This window comes from Phasianus colchicus, chromosome 2, assembly GCF_987193195.1.
Source record: "Phasianus colchicus chromosome 2, bPhaCol1.hap1.1, whole genome shotgun sequence".
In the NCBI taxonomy this organism is placed as follows: Eukaryota; Metazoa; Chordata; class Aves; order Galliformes; family Phasianidae; genus Phasianus; species Phasianus colchicus.
The window spans coordinates 56,405,124-56,421,769 of NC_143437.1; positions in this window are offsets into that span (position 1 = coordinate 56,405,124).

The window sequence follows — 16,646 nt, forward strand, 5'->3', positions numbered from 1 at the left end:
CCAACCTGGGAGAAGAACAGAACTGTTGTCTGATATGCCTCAGACCGGGTTGTTTGAGTGAAAATAGAAAATTTTCATTGTACATAAAGTATTTCATATTCATAATTGAAAGCATCTAAATTATTCTTAAAAGCTGCTTCTCATTGTTATGGACTTCAGTACTCATTTTTCCTCTATGTCAGGCTTTTCGAGAAATGACCAGTGCATCTACAAATACCTAGACATATATATAAATTAACAAGTTACTTACCTATTCTGTAAAAGAAGAATCTAAAACACTCAGACAATAAAGTATTGCAATTATTTTTCAGGATCTGCTTCCAAGTGCTGGTGCTTGATAAGAAATAAATAAAGAGAAACAATTGATTCTGAGAACATACACTTTCATTAAGGGGCATTGCAATGGCCAGGTGTAGGCACTTCACTGCTAGAGGGAGAATAAATTTTAGATAGGCATTTATTACACATGAGGCAAATGGCTTAACTTTCTCTGTTTAACACAAATACGCAAAGCTTGTCTTTGTACTACAATGCTACCACTCTCTTGGCAGCAATATTAAAGAGGTCTCCTTGGTTTTTTAGATATTAAGACCAGGCTGCCCTCCGAAATGTTATTTTTAAAATAGGAGAAATTTAATTGTTGCTGGGAAATTTTAATTGAGGCTGATTAAAGGAAGCAACAAAATATATTGACTACTAAACCTCACTTCTTGCTGTAAGTGTGACCCGTAATGGACTCTCCCAAATCATTATGTGGTCCCTCTAAGCATTCCAAGATTTTCATTTGAAATTCATTAAATGTTTGTGTGTCTGATTTTTGGGAGGTTTTCTGAAAAGCTTTATAGTCACAGCTGCACTAGTTATGGATAGGTTTATAGTGCGTTGCCCATCAACTGGCCCACATGTCCACTACAGCTTGTTTGATACCCTGCCTTTCACAAGCATTCAACAGTTCTGGAGGTGTTCCTATAAAGCTGCCAGTAAATGTACCAGCTGGACTCGTTTATGTACATGAGCAGCCTCATTCCGGCTGCCTTACAAAAAGCCAGTGGCAGTAAATCTGTGGTCAGTCCATATATGTACTTTAAAGTATTTTTTTTACACTTCTGAAAAGAAAATAATAAAATATTGCTAAGCTTTTTAGTATGTTATATGGTGGTCTTCAGAAGAACTTGAATACTCCATGGTGAACAAACAACCTTCAGAGAGACCCTTTTTCTTTGCAGTAAATTCTTTATGCTCTGCAATTAAAGCTCTTAGAAAAGTCTGTTCTCTTAGAAGCACACTGATGGACTGCATTTTTGTAGGAAATCATGTGAACAAATTGCTCATTATTTCTTTTTGTGACTGTTGCAGGTGCAACACGAATAAAGGTTTTCTTGAAAGCTACAAACACCTTCTCTGCATTGCCTAGGGAGATTTGGCGGTAAACTGGGAACATTTAAAACATCAGATGTGTGGCAGAATGAGAAGGTGCAGACAAGCCACCATGAATAACAGATGCAATGGTAAACTCAAGAAAAAATGGCACAGGTGACAGGTTTGTAACAGAAAAAAAAAAAAAAAATAGGAGAGAAGAAGAAGAAGAAAAGGTTTGTTCAGCATCTCCCGATTTGCTCAGAGATAGATCCTCAGCTGTCAACAAAAAAAAAACTTCTCTCTGATCATGCTGGCCCACCTGCCAGTATCAGGCAACAAGGAATAGACTGTCCTCTCTCTTTTTCCATTCTTTTACTGGATCCGCTCACAGATCACCTGTGCTGCTTATGAATGTCTCAGTGCTGATGTAAATTAGTGTATTAATGTTTGCCAATACGGATTCTGGTCAATTCCACTTGAGAGACTCCTTTCCATAAGGGAATGTCCCTCAGCACTTGTAGCATAAGCAAAGCTTGCATGATTTCTCTTTCTCTAGGATAACGGAAGCTTTAAGCTAAATGTGTGTGTTATTGCTATCAGTCACTGGTATTTTTAACCAGAACTAGTTTTCAAATCATTTCTCTGACAGCATGTCTGCTGAACAGAAGTTATTTCTTCATGACAGTAGTGGACTTTTCCTGGTTTATGTTTTGTCACAGAAATACTTACTGAGAATGTCACCATCTCATCTACTATTCTATGGAGTATCAATGAGATAAGTGTGTTCAAGCTTCAGCAAGAAACATAGTAGTAAGATCCTAGGATATTATCACATTTACTACTATAGTTATCCTTTTCCAGTCTTAGTTCTGTTGAAATTAAAAAAAATAAGCAACAAAAGCACACACAAACATGGTTGTGTTTTGTCTTTTTAAACTGCCTCACGCTAACACATATTACTGTTAGATTGTCCATCTTCTGTTGCAGTCATAGGACAGCCCTGCTTTCTTATGGTACACCTTAACTTCTTCATCCCCACTCTAGAACTTATTCTGATGAATATCATCAACTGAAAATAAAATGGTTGCAACCTCCATATGGTACGCTGCAAAATGTAAGGAGAAGCAACCTAATACTCACTTTGGTTTCGGGATGTGTTTTTGACTTTGTTAAAACATATTCACTGCAAACAGCTGTCTTGTGTTCTGGGAGACCTTTCCCATGCTTAAAATTTCAGAGCAATTAACAGTTGCACAGAACATTCAAAATACAGTGCTGTCGACCTGTACAATCGTAACTCTTTCGTAGCCTCACAGCTTATAAGTCATGAAAATTCATATTCTAGGAAATTTGGAGCCATGCTGACCTGAGGGCACAGAGGAAACCATCTGTGCTACGTGCAAAGTGGCCTGAGCCAGGCCTACACTCAATATTACAGACTCTCAAGCATCTGCACCGATGTTCATGCTTCACGGTTAATCCAGTCACTGGTCACCTTCTGCTCAACGCTTGTATGCCCAGGGACAAAGTCTTCTCCTCCAGCTTTCCAAAGGAAGGAAGGAAATTTTTTTCCCTGGCAAACTCAATAATTCTTAAGTAGCACCAGTAAATCTGCATCAGTTCAAGTTATCGTTACCTGGTCCCTTCATTAAATGTGTATGAGAAGTGGCAGAGAGTTGCTTTTCTGTGTCAATGTTTCGTTTCCTCCCTGAATAAGAAATGACTTGGCAACCAGTTTCATCAGGTGGAGAACTCACAGCCTACAAATTGCAGTCAGATTGTGTCCTAGCAGTACAAAAACACTTACAGCATTACTTCTCTCATATGGTTATTTACTACAGAGAAAATCAATAGGTTTTCATTCTCTTTTACTTTCTCAGACCAAGCCTGTTGTTTTTAACATTAACCTTCTTTTATTTATTTTTCTGCCAAATTGAAAAGATATAACCTGGGGTGTGGAGCTAGACAATTCCTATCTTCTTACTAGTGCAGTGTTTTTTGGGGACTAGTCATATTATTATAGAAAAATGCAATGCAAATGTTATGTGTATGACATTAGGGACGCTGCGTCTAGACAGAGATTGGGTGCCTCTATACTTGAGTCTACTAGAGGGATTGACAGAAAAAGGAAATCTCTTAGTAAAGATTTCCTAGAAAACCACATAAGCATTAATGGCTTTATTTATGGTTCTAATATTTTAAGCACAACATAATTGTGACTTCAGTCATTTAGAATAGTAAATGAGTCAGGGCCTGGTGTGAATCCTGAATCCTAAGCTAATACAGTAGGTTGTCTTGTTAGTATTTTTTTTTTCCCCTTTCTCTTTAAAAGAATACCTCTTAAACTGTTAACATCATTAACAGAAAGGTCATCAGCTATGACTAGTACTGATCTCTTATTCCTAGTTTAACTGCAAATTGTTGAATGCTTATGTGGTGTGCAAATTAGCTGCTGAAAAGCAGCCAGGAGTGGCAGGTGAACATGGCAGGGGATGTCAGAAGTGACTGAATTTTGGAAATGGAATGGCTTTCTTAAAATAGATCAACGACATGAATCATAAAGAGATTTCAGGGAAACTCTAACTCCTACTGTTAGCTAGTGAGGTAGAGACCTCTGTAGAACCAAAAGGCTGAATTCAGAAGGCAAGATTGTGAGTGTTGGAGAAGAATTTTAATGTGTTTGTACTTTACTGTGTTTTACAAAAAAGGTATGAAAATACCTTCTGAAGATACATAAGAACACATTATGTTTTACATTCCTCATTTTTGTGAAGAAAAATTCTAAGGAAGCAAACAAGTATATTTGAACAATTGTGTTTTATGTGGAGTTGTGGACACTGAAAAAAAAAAAATTGTTAAGTTTGAGGAACATGAACAATGTCCTTAAACACAAGTTTACATTTTGGAAATACTACAAGGACATATAAGCTCTCTGACTAGAGGCCAGATCTTAGAGAAGAAAAACAAAAAAGGTTTACAGAAGTTTAATAGGTCTCTTTGCTCTTTATTCTGGGATCAGCATGACTTTAACTTAAATGTCAGTGTAGAAAATACATGGCCAATATTTTCAGAAGGGGCATTTGGGGTATCTTCAGATCATTAACTTGGTACTTAAAGTTCAGCTTCATAGTATATGGCATCCCTACCCAGCAGCTGCATTTGAACCTCATTATTCTTTCAGAAAATTAATTGCAGTGTAAGGGCTGTTAGATTGTACTCCTGTTCATCATTATTACTGGCTTGTTAACATTTCTCTTATGCTATTCTCTCATGCAGTGGATCTGTTATTATGACATAACCTGGAAAACATTTTAGTTTTTTCCTTCTCTTGGCAAGAAAACACTCCCCTTCTGGGATGAAAAGATAACACAAATGAAACTAGACAAGGATTTTTACATTTGCTAATCTAAAGTGAGAGATTAATATTGTGCTCTGATCTAGTTCTAAAAAAATGTGAAGTTTTACTCTATTTTCAGAACAACACCTGCATCTGCTGAGGTGTGGCAAGAGAGAAAGGATCAACACCAATTTTCCAGTCTGTTTTATGGAATTTAGGTAGTGCTCTCCTGCTTCGCAGGTTAACGACTTAAGGATTTGCATGTCACTAAAGCTTGTCCACCATCACTTTGTTAAAATCAAAAGTGCAAGAAAGCAAGAAAGGGACTATTAATTACTTCAGCTTCTTGGTAGTAAGACACATCTTTGGTTTTAGCTTTTTATTCAAAAAATTAGCGTTACTAGAAAGGACAAAACACTTTCACTCTTGTAAGGAAGCAGTGAGATATACTGAGCCAAAGGATTTTTTTGTTTGTTTTTTGTTTCATTACTCATTACTACTAAGGCTGACCAGTTACTGAGCTTAGTGGTTGGTAAACTGAGATGAGTTCAAGGCCAATTGATGCTTGCTGCTATGTTATTCTTCAGATTTGTTATGCAGAACATATAAGGAGGTTTTCTGACTGTCTAGTACTCAGCATTGTAGATTACACTCCCAGTTGGAGTTTTGTGTGATTACTACCTAAATTAATCTGTACGATAGGAAGATTGTCACAAAATCACACAACACTAGCTCTAGCTCTCTAAACCTGGGACTGAGAACAGCAAACAAGATAAGAGAATGAATGCAATACTTGTGTCTTCCTGCCCACACTCTAAATCAGCTGTCACAGCACAAGAGTCAAACTGAATGAATTTAGACACTGCAATCTAAAAACAATCAAAAAAACATACTAGAACAAATCCACAAAGCAGTTTTTTTTCTTAGAAATGGCTGTAGAGGTAAAAGAGAGCAACTCATCCTCCCACGAAAATTTCACATCAGATTTAGCGTGCATTTCCTGAAAATGCAGCTTCTTGACTGGCTTCAACTGATTAAAGTGTGATTTGCTGCTGGAAAAGGTGCTGTCACTATTTTATCTGTCTTTACCCACATACTTCTATACCCTCCATGAAAGGTGATCTCAGGTTACCACATTCTCTTTGAAGTAACACTTAGATTTAACATCTCTAACCCCATTATTGCTCATAAAACTTCATAAATTAGTTATTTAATCAAGATTACTGTTTTTAATGCCTCTTTGCATGAATTGCCCACTGTCTTCCACCTTCAGGAGACTAAGACATTTAAAGCACAACTAAATTGAGAAACTATCTGGTAAGACTGCTAGCAGAACGAATCAGCTATGGTTTAACATTCAATACAGCTAAAGATAAATTCACTTTGAAGAAAACGCTCTACTAATAGTCTGAGTTGCAGTTTTGGTGTATAAATTGTTGTACACTCAAAACTGTATATTCAAATTTGACGAGACCATCTGGTCTAATCTCCTTCCCAGAGTGGGACTGTATTCAAATTTGGGTTGCTCTATCTAGCTCTGCGCTGAATACTTCCTAGAACAGAGACTCCACAGCCTTTCCGTGCCTGTCTCAGTGCTTGACCATTCTCACTGTGACATTTACTCTTTCCTTTATCTAGGTGGAAAATTTATTGCTGCAGTTTGTGCTCATTGCAGAGCTGCTTTTCTGAGAAGAGTCTGGATTCTTCTTCTGTATAGCACTCTTCAGGTAGTTGAGGACAGGATTTAGGGATCTGAGGCTTCTCTTCTTCAACCCAGACAGTCAGGTCCTTGTCTTTTCCTCATGCATGGTGTGCCTCAATACCCTAAGTACATGTGTAAGTGATAAATACACTCTGTTCAAACATGGAAAACATCAAATAGTTAATTAGTTGCTCTTAAATGAGATTTGACAGAAGTTGATAAAGGAGCCTTGGATACAGACTGAATGTTGCCAGATGAGTAGCGCATGATAACGCAAGGAGAGAGAATACTCCAGAATACATTACCCAAGTTCTCTCTCACGCCAACTTGACACGTGAACCTTCTGTATAGTCACCCATATCTATACATATTTTTACACTTCCTCATAGAAGAAGCCTTTTTGTGAGAAATATGTGGTGCAGCATGCAGTCAACAAGGTGAATTTGAGCAGGATGAGTTACAATAGATACAAAACTGCTGGGAATCTAAGGGTTTGCAGTAAACTTTTACAAACAGGGATCTCCTGTCTATAACAACTTGAACACAGAGAACTGGAAAATCCTGAACACCCTCACAACTATTTTGCCTTTAATTTGGTGGGTCTGATTTTATTCACTTTTAAATAAGAACAGATTTGTTGTATATGAGGAGCTAATACGATAACTAAGGCCATTTTCAACGCAGGGGTGCAAATATCTTTTTCGTTGTTCCTTCCAAATCTTACAGAAGAACCACATTGTGCAAAAGGCTTTCAATGTCAGCATTTCAGGGGGTTCACCATTAACAATCATGGCTGTGGATGAAAGACGGGTTGGCAAGTGATACTGTCACCCACTGTTGTGTCGTATCCAATATCTTACATTAAGAAGGCTTTAGGGGAAATAATAATAATTTTAAGGGAAAAAAAAAATTAATAGAAGTAGAGGTTTGGCAAAAATAAGTGTTTTATCAGGAACAGACCTTGCCAAGCATAACATTTTCTCAGGAGCCAATCTTGGCAAAATGAATGTTTTATCAGGAGCAGAAGTTTGGAAAAAGTAACATTTTATCAGAAGTAGAGACTTAACAGAAAATGTCTTTTTATCAGGAGCAAGGACCATGGCAATTTAAGGAGAAAGCTTTGCTGAAAGTGGAGTTTTATCGGGAGTTTGGCTTCAGAAAAATAGTGTTTCATGAAGGGCAGGAACTTTCCAAAAATAATGTTTTATTAGGGGGAGGAGATGGATGAAAATAACATTTTATCAGAAAGAAAGGGGGTAGGGTGGATTTAGTAAAGTAGTGTGCTAACAGCTTGTACCTTCCAATACGAGGAGCTTTGCTCCTGGAAAAACATTATTTGCACTCTTAGTGCTTGCCCAAGCTAAAATGCTGGTTTTGACAGGCTGTGCTGCTGATAAAATGTTATTTTTGGCAAGCCTATCTCTCAAAGAGATGTTTTTAGAAAAGTCTCTTCAGAGAGAAGATGTGCAAATTGACTATAATATTCTCAACAGAGCCAGGTGCCTCTCTGAGCCAGGTTTTCATCTGTTTATTAGCTCTCTATGGCTTCCCTTCCACCTTTTGCACTATGGTGATGATGTTAATGCACAGCCTTTCACATCCTGAAACACCATTCTGCTTCCAAATCTAGGCCTCTTTCATCATTTTGTTTCCCTAGGCTGTTCACTGACTCAGGCTGACTCTCTCCAAGTGTGCATCATGCTTCCTTTTCTCCCCATGTCTCTGCTGCTCTTTCCCCACACCTGAAAGATTGCTTACTCCATGTTTCTAATTCCACCAAAGTTTGACACCTCCGGGCTTGAGACATCCCTGAGTTCAGTAAAGTACTCAGTGTCAAAAGTCACATGAAAAGGCCTTTGATGCATCAGTTTCTGGATATAACAGGCTGATCAGAGGAGCCTAAATCTCTTGCAGTGCACACTCTCGCAAAGAGGGGCAGGAGAGAGGATAGAAATGATAAGTTATTTTAATACGTGGCCATATCTCATCACATCTCAAAATCATTCTGTGCAGTATATTGGTATGCTCCTCAGCAGTGTTGTGCAAGTACCTATGTCAGCAATATAGCACACTTACATTATCTATAGTTATCACCACTATGGAAGAAGTAGGACAATATGTGAATGTATGAGTACAGACGTTTAACAGGTTTTTGTCTGAATGTAAAAATTGAGGTGGCATGCAATAAATGGGAACTGAAGAGTATCCATCACTATGACCGGATGGATGGGATTCTCTGTAAATATTGCAAGAATTTGCAGGGCATCATCAGAATCACTCTCTGTTTATTCACAATGTCACTAAAAATAAGTGGGAAACTATGAGAAAGGCTGACTCAACAGCTATTTTTAAGGAAGGTGACAGGTGTGAGCTGGTTATCATAGGACACTTCAGTGCACCCTCTTCCAGGTACTGTAAGACACATGCACCTCAAATGAAATGGTTGGCTATTCTGAGAAGACAGGCTTTGTTGGATGGATTAGCAGCAGGTACTAAGAATAAATATTTTCAGATGAATGTGACGAAGCTCTTTAAAAGAGTGGCTGCTAGGGTATGTGTCGGTCCTTGGAAACAGTGAAATTGCTTCTGATAAATTCTTTGAAACACCAGACAAAGTCATTGGGAATATCGATAATTACACGTAAGAAAAGGTTAACTCACCCAACTGGCAACAGGGTCTTTGGCTACAGAACACTTCTTCTCAGGAAGTGGCCTTCATCTAGGAGACACTCTCCTATTGGAGGCTTGCCCTGAGTTCAGCCCGAGGAGGGGGTGTATCCAGGTTCCACACCTTCCAGGCACCTGTGCTTCCTTGGCCAGTCATTCACAGAATCACAGAATTGTAGGGGTTGGAAGGGACCTCCAGAGATCATCGAGTCCAACCCCCTTGCCAAAGCAGGTTCCCTTCACCAAGTGCTCAGTCATCAGTTCAGGCTATGACACAACAGTTCCCTTACAGTACAAGAATGCCTCTTGCTGTTTTTCCAAGGAAACAAGTAGTACAAAGATAGGCTGCAGTCACTGACCTGAGACCTAGTAGCTGTCAGTATAGACTGCAGAAACAGGTAGGAAGCAATGGTGGCTACAGCACCAGGATAGAGGAGTGGTGGTGTGGCTCCAAGATGCTTAATACTGAGTAATTATGAGAGGAACAGATGACAAAAGCTTGATTGCAGAAAGAACAATTTCAACTTGAGTTCTTATTTAAAGCTATGAGAGAAAATATATTGTATGGAACTGACAAATGAAAATGGACAGGCAAATATGGTATGGTATATTAATTACTTCAGATGAAAACTAAGCATGGAACAAACAAAACAAAAAATCACATGTGACCAAGAGGACCTTAATTCTCTTACAGTTGCTTGAATGAAAAAATTTGAAATTAATTCAGGATTTTCCTACTGCACACTGACTTTTTATATATGTCTCAATGAAGCACTTTCACACACAAATTTGCAAGGTAATGTTATTGCATTAAAGTTATTGTAATTGAAATAATTGTGCTGAATAATTGGCTGTTACTTGCACTGCGTGTATTACAAATGAATTACTGATAATTTGTCTGTATAGCCTAATAAAATATTTTGTTGTTTTATACTTCACATGTGAGACAGGAAGGGTTGTCTTTTAAGGGCCAGATACTCAGATAAGATAAAACTTTTCCCTGACTGAGTGGATTTAGGTAATGAAGAAAGATAGTTGTTAGAACCAACCCTAGATGTTTGAATCTGGTTTTGTTGCTACCAGCAGAAACTAGCAGGGAAGACATACACAGCAGAGGGTGAAGTGGGAAAAGAGAAGTCTCCTGGTAGTGGAATGAGCATGGATCTTAAGTTATAGGGCTAACTAGAAGGGTTCATGAAAGCTATCTTTGTATCTCCATTTACTAAATTTCATTTCAGGCTCAAAGAAATCCCCTACTCCAAAGAAATTCTTACCTGAAACCACTGACAAAATTTTACATTCAACTCAAAACTCTAGGAAACCACTTTCATGGAAATCTATTTGTATATAGTTTCCACCAGAAGCAGTAAATTCTTTTCAGTTCTCTGGAGATTTAGCCAGGTGATACCTAACTCAGGCTTGCAGCTGTGCTCTGCAACTCTCACCAAACCAGAGCCTTCACCAAGAGCTCACCTACAGAACTGGTCATTGCTAGATGATATGAATTTAAGTTACCACTGGTATAAACTGCCCTGCCCATTTCAACCCATGGTGCTGGTTCAAGTAGTGTCCCTAGAGAGCACTCTGCTCCCCCCCATGACTCTGCTCACTGACCCTCCTAGTGCACACTTCCCTTAAACAGGCTGAGAATAACAGGTGCAGCAGCAAGAGGGCATACGTCCCTTTTTTTTCTGCTATATTTCTGTTATTATAAAGGACTTATTAATCACATAAGACTGTTGTTGGTTTTTACACTAAATTTCCAAAAGTTAATTTATTTGTCACATGGTGAAGGTGATCTAATCCTGTGCCTGCATTCAGAGTGTCTGGAGCTATTTGAGATTACAGAAATACTTTGCTTGACCAGAACAAATGTAGTGTTTTAGTTTGGCTAAAGAATATGTCCCCCAACCCCAGACAAATGTATAAATAGATACATAGAAGTCCAATCTGCTCTTAAACATAACCTCAAATACAAGCAGTTTCTTTCAGTAGTTATTCACAGGGCTTGTTCCTTGCTTAGGATCTTTCTGTGCATCCCAAGCTGCAGTCCTATCATAGTCTTCCAGGAAACACTGTGACAGAAGGGCCTTCAAGACCCTTTACCTTCACACTAGAAATGATTCTCAGCCTGATGCCCTGTGTTTATTATAGTAAGCTATGTCATTGACCTCAGGGGGACAAGCTCTTGGCTCCTGACTATTGAAATTACCACTGATCTGTCTAAATAGCTGCTGCATTTACAGCTACACAGAAGATCTTAATAACAATGGAACACTTGAAGGGAGAACTCATAGTAAATTAAAAATTGTCATTTCTTTTTTAGAGAACAGTAATATTAAAATTTATCTTTTTCTCAATTTTATAATAGTACTTTAATCATTTTAAGACTCTTCCAAGTTTCAAATAGGAGTACTTCCTTCCCCTCAATCCTACTATTTCTAGAACTTTTAATATTGTAATACTCCCCAATGCAAACACAGTCAATTGTTTCCCCCTTCCTTACTCAGGCCTTTTTGTCTCCCTAAGAAAACTCTCCTTTTTTCTACCTATATAATTTCATCTAGAGACAGTAATATAATGCATTTTAATGGCTGATAGAGATCTCGAAAATTGGCCTGTAGCATAGGAAAGCCATTTCCTCACAGTTTTGCAAATACTGCTACATCTATTTTATTTTTTATAGATAGGAATCTTAAATGCCAGAACATTCCTTCAGGAAGGAAGCCTACCATTTTCTGAAAAAGTCCAAGCAGTAATCAGGTTTGGGATCTCCTGGATATGACTGTTGTAGAATATTTCTGTAATAACAATAGTGTACACTTCAGCAGCAAATACAAAACTAAGTCATACATTTGCACATATATTTTGCCATGGGAAGACCAGTGAATGGGCCAAATGGCATTGCCCCAAGTCCTTGCAGATGGCAGAGCCTGGTGCACCCAGCCTGCAGCCTCCCATCTTCGCTGCTGCATATGGTGGAGATTACAGAAAGGATGGCATTCTTGCTTCTCCCTGTCAATTCGCCTGGCTTTGGGGGTTTAAGTGAGACCATTAGCATTATTGAACTTAGCATTTGGTGGTTAATATATGATAAAGGGGTTATTACACAGTGATCCCTGTATGTTTAGGTCAGCTGTGGCAATCAATCAATGGACACTTCGCCTTTGACAGCACATGCTTCCATAAAAAAAATTCTCTGGCAGAGGCCTGTTAGCTTGTAATGACAGAGTAACCTCTGTCAAGTAACATACTTGATAAATTTTGCATGTGCTGTTGACTGACAGAAGCCCCGGCTTCCTGTCTGACCAGCACACACAGCTTCAAAGAGCACAGAAACCCCTTTCTTCTCTCCGAAAGGAACACTGAAACCCACGCAGGCAGCATCAAACATGTCTCTGAAGGGAGAATAAAACAATACTGCACCAGGGAAAGCAGCTTTCATACATTTATGAAGCCAAACTTGCTCTTTCCCCTTTCCCTACACTTTCCTGCCACTCACAATTACTCAAGATATGCTCACTTTGCACACGCGACCGTGCAAAGCAATGGCCTGGCAATGAGCCTGGCGGCTGGAGGGGGGAAAATGTCCACCACCATCCCACCAGCCAGCATTTCCTACCTCTGGGATCAGCAGGCTGCTGTGGTCGCCCCTTGTTTAGTCTGAGTGGATGCAGTAATTGTCTGCAGCTGCGGCTCCTGGTTGCTCACACACCATGGGCCAAACTGAGGTAGGGCAGCAGTGCCACAGCCCACAGAAGAATCCCATGGCCTGATAGTGTGCTGATTCACACTGATGTCCCAGCCCTGTTGGGAACAACAAGGTTGGCACAAATGGCACACAAATCGTCGACCCCTCCGCTGCTGCACAGGGCTACACAGTCAGGAAGGGTTACACAGTGAGGAAGGAACCATGAGTTGTATGAATGTTAATTGCTTTACTTGGTGCTGCCAGAAGGGAGAACTGACATGCTGAACCATCTCTTGCCACAGAACAGCCCTGACTTTTGCATTATCATTTAAATTACACATTTTGAGAACGTTTGTTCTTCGTATTTTAATTCTCTCCTGACTCTGCCTGGTCAGCATGCCTAAGCTCTTGCAGATACATCCCTGCCACGCCCCATCCATCTTGTCTGTGATGTTTTTAGGTAATCAGGTCTCTGGCCTCCCTTCTGGGCAGCTCCCCAGCTATGGAAAAAAAGGCCCAAGGGAATTTCTAGCCAGCCAAGCTCCTAGTGTCTTCTCACCATCATCCCAGGCTGAGGAGCACTGCAGGCCTTCACCCTTCCTCTGCCAGCTGTTCCTTCAACACCAGTTTTTTTTCCACTGTAGATGCTGATGGCCATGTTTAGCAGGTAATGAAAAATAAGCTTTCCACATGGCCAAGCAAAGCTCACATGAAGGAGGTTTAAAACTGCCTGCTCTCTTGTTAACCACATGCATCTATTTGTTTTGGAGAGAAGGGGATTTCATCATTTGCTTCCATAGGGGCACAATCTGATTATGTGGGATTAATCTTGAAAACCATCCTAATCCTAACTGCAGAAATATATAAAGTCTCTCAAGCAAGTGTGTGATCTAAGCTTGAGCAATTGGCTGTATGGGGCAGGCCTGTCAAGGAAGAGCTCGGCAGCACCCCACTGTCAATTACCATGTGGACTAATTGGAGTGTAATTTAAAGAGATTCTAAAGCCTACTTGCCAACAGGTGTTCTTTAGGGTACGCTAATCAAAACAATCCTGTTTATGGAAAATGTTATTTAAAACCGACATGTAAGCTGCAATAATAAAGTGACAGTTTCTGAGCAATTGCGACACCAGTCAGCGAAAGCTGGATAGAATGAGAAAATACAAACTTGGACTCCAAACAAGTCTTTAGTCATATGTTGAAACAGTTGCATTTGTAAAAGACAGCATGCTTTTACCTCTAAACACTTTTGTTTTCATATAAAATTCTCCTAATACCAGCATGAGTTCTTTGGGGATACCAAAGCCAAAAGTGTACTGAAAAAGTGTAGAACACTATGTCTGTATTTTCATTTTGTTATGGCCATACTTCAGCCTTTCAAGCAGAACACAAAACGATGATGCAGGCAGTTAAATTGCACGCATCAGGCAGCTGTCATTCATCGGTAAAGGATCATGACATAACTTATGATATAATGAATCTTCAAAAATATATTACTTTTCTTTCCTCCAACTTAAACTTTGGAACCGTATCAGAGAAGTTGCATGTGGTGATTTTAATTATGAAGTGAAAAGAATACCTTCACAATGAACAGCCATAATGAAAAGTGCTAAACTTTGGAAATGCAAACATTATAGCGGTTCAAACCAATCTTAAAGCTTCTGAGACACAGACGATTTAAAGATGAATATTTCTTCTGGCAGTATATAGAAATCTTGATGAGATCATTTTATATGGTGAAGTATGCGGTTGCACAGAAATAGTGCTTCATTTATTCACAATGGGAAACATTTTCATTCAGGAAATTTAAAAGTGATCATTTCAAAAACATGTGTTTGAGAAATACATTCATAGTCATGTCAGAAATAACTTCTGATGGAGACAGATCTTCTCTTCTGAAAAGGCCCATTTCCCTGATCTGCAAAATGCTGAGCATGAATGTATGATGATGAATTAAGCATATTTCATCTAACTATTCATTTTGTGGAGCTTGAAGCTGTAAGAAAGAACCATTGTAGGTGAACTTAAACTCTCCAGTAGAATATAAGCTTAGGTATAAAATTCTGGTTTTCCTCGGAAGAGTATTGGTGGCATGAAAATTTCATCCCGTGTAATTAAAAGTTCGCTGTTGAGTCTGTGCCTGTTCTCATTCCTGCTGCATTTAATATCTGATGGAAGAAATTCAATTCATTACTAAGGTATCCTCTGCTCAAAACAGTGGTAAGCAATATTTTGAGAGAGTTATAAACTGTTCTTCCCCATCTTCAGCCTGAAAATGTGGCTGGACTACATTTTTAGGCAGGATGAAAAATAAAAAATAATGAAAGTCAAAATATGCACACTGTGCAAAAGCATGGTCAAATACATTTTGCCTTGTATAAACTTCACCCACTCTATGTGGGTTTTAACATATTTCCATGACTTTAAATAAGAAAACATCTTAAAGCACAGCCCATGGGAAACTGAAGCTTGATTAGTTTTACCTTTTACTACAGCCTGCAGAGTGTAAAACACAGCACATCAGAATTGAATTTGTCATCTCCAGACCTCACAGGAATTTTAGGAACTAAATAGTTAGGAAGCATCCTGGTACTTCTCTTTGCTTTAATCATAGTAGAAGTTTCAATTTAAACATTCAGGAAATCTCCCTTATTTAAAGCAATCAACTCATTGCTGACAGGGTCTGGCTTTACTGTGTTTAATTTTTTGGCATCATGCAAAACTTGATTGGTTACAGCCAGCTCATGAACAGGTCCTCTCCTTCCCCCTCCTTCCTTAAAAAAGTAAAGAACTCTCCAAATCTTTGCTGCATCATTCTAAGCCCTACATGCCCTAGTATGTGTGCAAACCAATGCAAGGTTAGTGCAAAACCTCAAATGGAAAATGTATATCATACCTAAAATAGCCAAGGAAAACCTTATTGCCAAATAGCTTCCCTATGGCTTTCAGCTGCAAAAGCTTAGAATCCACTTTCTGGCTCAGTTATTCAACATTTTTCCCCTTATTTTGAGTGTTCCTTTTTTTTCATGTGGTTCACGTAGATCCACAATGCATTTCTAAGACTGTAGCCTCCTACAGGTAAAAGAATCAATCACATATCTTCCCTGCATCTTTGAGCTGTGGTGTTGGTATTCTCATTAGGTTAGGTTGTACTCTGAGGAAAAACCTCTTCCATGCTGTGGGGTTGTCTCTAATACATAACATTTCAGGATAAGCACTGGATATTGACCACAAAGTAAGTTGTCACTCTTGATAAAAGAGTATATTGGTAGTCTGAATCTTGAGTATATCAGAATATGCTATTTCCATGCTTACTGCAGTTGATGAATTCTCTACAGTCAGATATACTGATACAGATATCTTCTTTCAAAGATCCAGTTGCAGATGCAAAATCTAGGAACAGGAACATGGAATATTTTTGTCTAATACCTTGGAAGTCTTAAACTAACATCTGTACCTCTGAAAGCTATGGACATTTCATCCTAGGGTGAAGAAATTACTCACCTTCTAGTAATAATCTTGATAGAACAAGTGCTACAATTAACAAATGATTAAATACTTTGCAGATGTAAAAATCAGTATAATAGAATACTCATGAAATATATAAATATTGGCAACGTATGCAAATTATAAAATTTTAGACCTTGAATTGTGAAAAGCTTTCAACATATTGGCTAGTCAGGCTTATTTCTTTGGTACCACTTTCCCATTGGGAGACCTGTTAGTGTTAGACCACAATTAAGGAGGCAACATGAACTAATCAGAACAGCCATTGCCATTAGGCTTGTATCAAAGAGTTGTCATTTTCTAATGTGAAACTGTGGCACATTTTCTACCTTGCAGTAGCTCTGTAAGTCTTGATACAGCTGCAGTAGATTATTTCTTGAGGCT